Below are 6,558 nucleotides of genomic sequence, written 5' to 3'. Positions count from 1 at the left end.
TTTACCACTTTACCCTGTCATTATTTATATTTGGACCATGACTGACTAAAAGGTACTTCACAAAGGCACAGGGGTTTTGTAGCACTTCCCTGTCTATTCTTCCCACACAGGTTCTTACACATTCTTATGGCTAACCTCACCCTCATCTCTGTGGAGCCCTTAAAAGTAGAGTGAAGAGTGGTACAGTCCATTATTAAACAACATTACTGTCAGAGGCTCACACAAACACACAGAGAACCCACGAGCATGTTCAAAACCCTTTCCCATATTCCAAGACTGAGTTATATCTTCCAACTCAAGAAGGTAGGGGTATCACTAGCAGTTTTTCTACCACTCAGATGATCCCCAGCTCCTGAAGAATGAAGTATACACCAGACCCCAGGGAGAGGAGCAGGTGAGAGGAGTTCTTCCCACCTATTTTGTTCTAAGGGCTTGCACACAAAAAGGATTTGGATCCAGGCAAATGAAGCTTTATCTACCTGCCTATCATTCTGTCTGTGTATCTCTCCACACATTTATTAAATGTGTTGGATGAGAAAGCCTAAATGTGGTTTCAGTGGTTTGGGGAATGGCAAGTGTGTATCAATAGAATGTCATATAGTGGAAGTGTAGATAGACGTTCCTACTAGGAGTAGGAGAGCAGTGGGAACAGCCTGAGACAGGGCACAGCATGGTAGGTTTGAGCATAGAGCCAATTCCTTAAAAAGCGGCCAGGATGCCTGCTGAGCATCAAACAAGATGCCTCCACTAGTTAAGAAGATGAAAAAGGAACCAAGTGATATAAAGTTTTTAAGGGATCTTTAAATGACAACACAGTCATGTTCATTTAGGAGTACTCATTAAATATTTGTTAAATAAGTGAAAAAAAGTCAGAAATGCTAAATTGTTATAACTTTGCCATTCTGCCCCCTTAATGTCTGGAAGAAATATAAACAGGTATCGGTCATTAGCAGAAAGAAGACAATCTTACAATTCAATCATAAACACACATGGAGTCCAAAGGGTACAAAACATTTTTTTTTTACTATCTAACATAGGCTGGTGTGTATCCAGAAGCCTATTTTTCTTCCTTATTCCTACCCAGCCTCCCTGTCACTTCTCACCTATTGCATCCTTTCCCTACCAGGGACCCATCCTTCTGGTGTCTTGTGATCAGGGCTTGCAAAGTTTTTTTTTTTTTTTTTTTTTTTTGTTCCACTTTCTAGTGCAATAGTAGATTCTTAAGTTCTTCATAAAGAACTTATTAGTTGACTTATTAGTCAACTATTAGTTATTAGTCAACAAATTAGTCAACAAATAAAACTGTCCTGATAATTGAAAATAATTTCAATCTATCTTTAAGCTAAAAGACTCCTCCTAAATGATAAGGTGTAAAAGAAAATAGAGGAACCTGTTCTGCCAATTAGAAAAGCCTAAGAAAGCTAATCTCTCCAGGTGAAGATCGAGATATTTCTATAATTTAAAAAATCTAAACATCTTATGTTCGTAATGTCTGAGGGAATCGAAGTAAGACTCCCCTTTATGCTTTCACCCATGTTATGTCTTTTTCCTAAGTCAGAGTACACAAATGGTCACCACCTCAAAGCTGCAAGGATCCTGCAACCTCCGTTGATAACTCCTACAGTGATGGAGGGCCCTGTCACTCTAGTGAGTGTGTTATATTGTATTAGATGCTGTGATGCACCACCACAATCCTCTTTCCACACCCTCTCTGCCCCTTTTAGGAGGAAGGCATTCATTCTCCACCCTGCTGGGAATGCTGACTGGTGAGACTCTCAGCTGAGTCCCTCTTCAGAAACTGCCCTCAGCTGCAGAGTCACTTTGCCCAACATCATATCTCTTTTCTGAAATGATAAGAAGATTTAAAAAAGCCTATCCCTTTTGCCTAAACTCAGGGCAACTCTGAAGGATAATCCCATATCAAGCCCACAGGATTGAGTGTGGCCCTTGTTGACGCTGCACTGAAGTTCAACTTCTTCCTCTGCCCAGTCCTGCTCCCTTCACTCTCCCCACTGTTGATCCCAACAGCACTTTCCAGTAAACTTCCTACATGGAAATCTCCATCTCAGAGTCAGCTTCCCAAGAATCCCAGCTTGCAGTATATATTAAGTATAAATCCGCCTTCATATAAAAAATTCTCCGTATTCTAATTCTAACCTCAGAAGCTGTACTGGATAAAACAATCACTGTTCCACATAATGGCCTTTCAGATATTTGAAGGCATTTATTGTATGTCTTGAGGGGAGCACTCCAACCTTTAGAGTTTGTGAAAAGGCAGAGGAACCTGATGATACAACAAGACGAAAGCCAAGAGAGTGTAGTGTCTGGGAGAGCATGCCTGCATCTGAGCTGCCAAGTACTGCTGGAGATATTTCCACCCACAGGACCCACGGGTTCCATAGACAATTTCTCATAACCAACCTTGAAAACTCTTTGCATTAGTTTTCTATTATGCAAACAGTTCCTACATTAAAAAAATTACCATAAACTTGGTGTCCTTAAACAACACTCATTTATCAGCTCACCATGCTGTAGGTCAGAAGTCCAGGAGGGCTCAACCAGGTTCTCTGTTTGCGTTTCACAAAAGCAAAATCAGGGTTTCTTTTGGGTAAAATCTTAACAGGAGGGCCTGGGAAAACATCTTGTTCCAAGTTAATTCAGGTTATTGGCAGAGTTTAGTTGCTTGTATTGTAGGGCCAAGGTTCCCATTTCCTTGCTGGCAGTCAGCCAGGGCCACTTTGTGCTTCTAGAGGCCCCCACTTTCCTTCGTGAATAGTCCCTTCCGTCTCTAAATGAGCGATGTCTTGGACAGTTCTTCTCATGTGGAACTCTCTAACTTCCTCTTCTGCCATCAGTCAGAGAGAGCTTTTTGCTTTTAAGAGCAAACAAGTAGCTATAGGTACATCTCACTTTAAGAGAGTATAACATATGTAAACCCAGATTTATTATGAAAACATAATTGAATAGTGATCTATAACACTATAGACTTCTCATAAAGGAGGCAGGGGCACCTGGGTGGCTCAGTCGGTTAAGTGTCCGACTTCAGCTCAGGTCATGATCTCACGGTCCATGAGTTCGAGCCCCGCATCGGGCTCTGTGCTGACAGCTCAGAGCCTGGAGCCTGTTTCAGATTCTGTGTCTCCCTCTCTCTCTCTGCCCCTCCCCTGTTCATGCTCTGTCTCTCTCTGTCTCAAAAATAAATAAACTTTAAAAAAATTTTTTTTTAAAAAAGGAGGGAAAAGTTATCTAATAATTACAAACAAAAGATAAATTACTAAAAACTTAAGATAAAGCAGTAATTATCCAGTATAGTTACACAATAATTATTCTTATATAAAAGATTTATAATGGGCCTTTAAAAAAAACAGGTTATCCATGTATCCTTAAATAGTACAATATTCTGCAAAACCACTTATGTATATCTGAGAATGGAAATCTAAAAGAGATCACTGAAAATTCTCACCGGTAGAATTCAGTTACTAAATTTTCTTCAAATGATTCCTTTTACATATTTATATGGGACTACCTCCTGATTCTAAAAGTAATATATATTTACTGTATAAAACTTTGAAAAATACAGAAAAGCATTAAGGAGAAAATTAAAATCACAATTCTACTTCCAGATGCAATCATTTTTAAGATTTGGTGAATATCCATCCAATTTCCTAATTTTTACATAGTTAACAAAGTCTGAATATATGGTTTTGTCTCCTAAATATTTGCTAAAGTTTAAATCATAAATATTTTCTCACACCATTAAGCATTCTATTTAAATTTCATTTAAAAAATTTTTTAACGTTTTATTTATTTTTGAGACAGAGAGAGACAGAGCATGAACGGGGGAGGGGCAGAAAGAGAGGGAGACACAGAATCGGAAACAGGCTCCAGGCTGTGAGCCATCAGCCCAGAGCCCGACGCGGGGCTCGAACTCACGTTCCGCGAGATCGTGAACTGAGCTGAAGTCGGCCGCTTAACCGACTGAGTCACCCAGGCGCCCCTAAATTTCATTTTAGTAAATACATATGTTTCATTGTATGAATGGACTTTAACCTATTTAAGTATTACACTAGTTTTGCATACTTATACCTTTTACATATTTGTTATGATGACATACAGTAATGAACATCATGATCTTCATTTTTTTATTATTTCTCTAAGATTAACTTCTGAATCAGGGCACCTGGGCGTCTCAGTTGGTTGAGCATCCAACTTTGGCTCAGGTCATGATCTCGCAGTTCGTGAATTCCAGCCCCACACTGGGCTTGCTGCTGTCAACACGCAGCCAGCTTCAGATCCTCTATCCTCCTCTCTTTCTGTCCCTCCCTTGCTCACATTTTCTGTCTCAAAAACAAATAAAATAAACCTTTAAAAGAAGATTAATTTCTGAATCAAAAGACATTTCTAGATTCTTGAAACTCTTGGACCAGGCAGAGTGTAGAGCAGAGGTGAAACAAGACAAAGGATGTATTTAAGACAGAAGGATTAAGTGAAAGTCTATATTTATTAAGAGATGAGATTGCCATCGCTCATCCTCTTTATCCACTTGGTTCCCAGAACACTGGCAGCCAGGATTCAAGAACCTAACCCAAGAGAAAAGTCCTACATATAGTGACATTTGGAAATCCTACAACAAATAGCCAAGTCCTAACTAATAACCCTACATCTTAAAGTCTATCACTACTTAATAATTAATCTGCAATCTATAATCTATAACCAGTGATTTATCCACCATTATGGTATCAGACAGAATAATTTCACTGACCTAAAAATCCTCTGTGCTCTGCCTATTCATCTCCTCCAACTCTCCCTGGAAATCACTGATTCTCAGTTTTGGCAATCATGAATAAAACTCCTATAAACATCACATCTTTTTACTTTCATCATAGCTTTGCCTTTTCCGGAATGTCATACAGCTGCATCATTCAGTATGTTGCCTTTTCAAATTGGCTTTTTCACTTAATAATATGTATTTAAGATTCCTCCATGTCTTGGGGCTCCTGGGTGGGTCAGCCGATTGAGTGTCCAACTTTGGCTCAGGTCATGATATCGTGCTCATGGGTTCAAGCCCTGAGCCTGACAGCTCAAAGTCTGGAGCCTGCTTTGAATTCTGTGTCTCCCTCCCTCTCTGCCCCTCCCCTGCTTATGCTCTATCTCTCAAAAATTAAAATAAAACATTAACAAAATTAAAAAAAAAGATTCCTCCATGTCTTTTCACAGCTTCATAGCTCGTTTCCTTTTATCAATGAATTATATTCCATTGTCTGGATATACCACAGTTTATCCATTCACCTACTGAAGGACATTATGGTTGATTCCCAGTTTCGGCAATTATCAATAAAGCTGCTATAAGCATCCACGCGCAGGCTTTTTTTGTGAACATAAGTTTTCAATTCATTTGGGTAAATACTGAAGAATGTGATTGCTGGATTATATGGTAAAACTATATTTAGTTTTGTAAGAAACTTCCAAACTCTCTTCCAGAGTGGCTATACCATCTTTTATTCCACCACCAATGAGTGAACACTCCTGTTGCTACACATCCTCATCAGTATGGTGTTGCCAGTGTTTTGGATTTTAGCCATTCTAATAGGTGTATAGTGGTATCTCATTGTTGTGATAATTTGCAATTTCCTAATGACATACTCTGTGGCTCATCTTTTCATACATTTATTTAACATCTGTATATCTTCTTTGGCGAGGTGCACGTCAGGTCTTCTGCCATTTTTTAAATCAGGTTGTCCCTTTTCTTATTGTTGAATTTTAAGAGTTCTTTGTGTATTTTGGATAAGAGTCCTGTTTCTGATATGTCTGTAGCAAATATTTCCTCCCAGTCTGTGGCTTGTCCTCTCATTATCTTGACAGCATATTTTGCAGAGTTTTTCATTTTATTGAAGTCCAATTTATCATTTTTTTTTTTCATGACTCATGCTTTTGGTGTTGCATTTAAAAATCGCCATATCCGGGGCGCCTGGGTGGTGCAGTCGGTTAAACGTCCGACTTCAGCCAGGTCACGATCTCGCAGTCCGTGAGTTCAAGCCCCGCGTCAGGCTCTGGGCTGATGGCTCAGAGCCTGGAGCCTGTTTCCGATTCTGTGTCTCCCTCTCTCTCTGCCCCTCCCCCGTTCATGCTCTGTCTCTCTCTGTCCCCAAAATAAATAAACGTTGAAAAAAAAAAATCGCAATATCCAAGGTCACCTACATTTTTCTCCTGTTATATTCCAGGGTGAAGTGTATTTTTAAAGCTCACAGATCCCAAAAGAGAATATGGACATTAGACTGGACAGCAGCCACTTTTTATTCGTCCTTTTATCTCTGAAGACTAGAACTCAGCCTAGCACATCACAGGTAACCAATATGTTTACCAAGATTTATGAACGTATGTCGCTTCTTTAGGCAGAATTTCAATTCCCACCAACAACTGAAACCTAACTCGCCTCTCTTTCCCACTCCCTTTCCACTCTTCCTTGGGCAGCCAGAGCCACGGGGAGCCTTTCATTGCCTCCTCCACTCCTCCTCTGCTCACGGTCCTCCAAGCTGCAGGTGGTAGCTTCCTCTTCTG

The sequence above is a fragment of the Leopardus geoffroyi genome, chromosome B1 (genome assembly GCF_018350155.1).
Source record: "Leopardus geoffroyi isolate Oge1 chromosome B1, O.geoffroyi_Oge1_pat1.0, whole genome shotgun sequence".
NCBI lineage: Eukaryota > Metazoa > Chordata > Mammalia > Carnivora > Felidae > Leopardus > Leopardus geoffroyi.
This window is presented reverse-complemented; position numbering follows the sequence as displayed.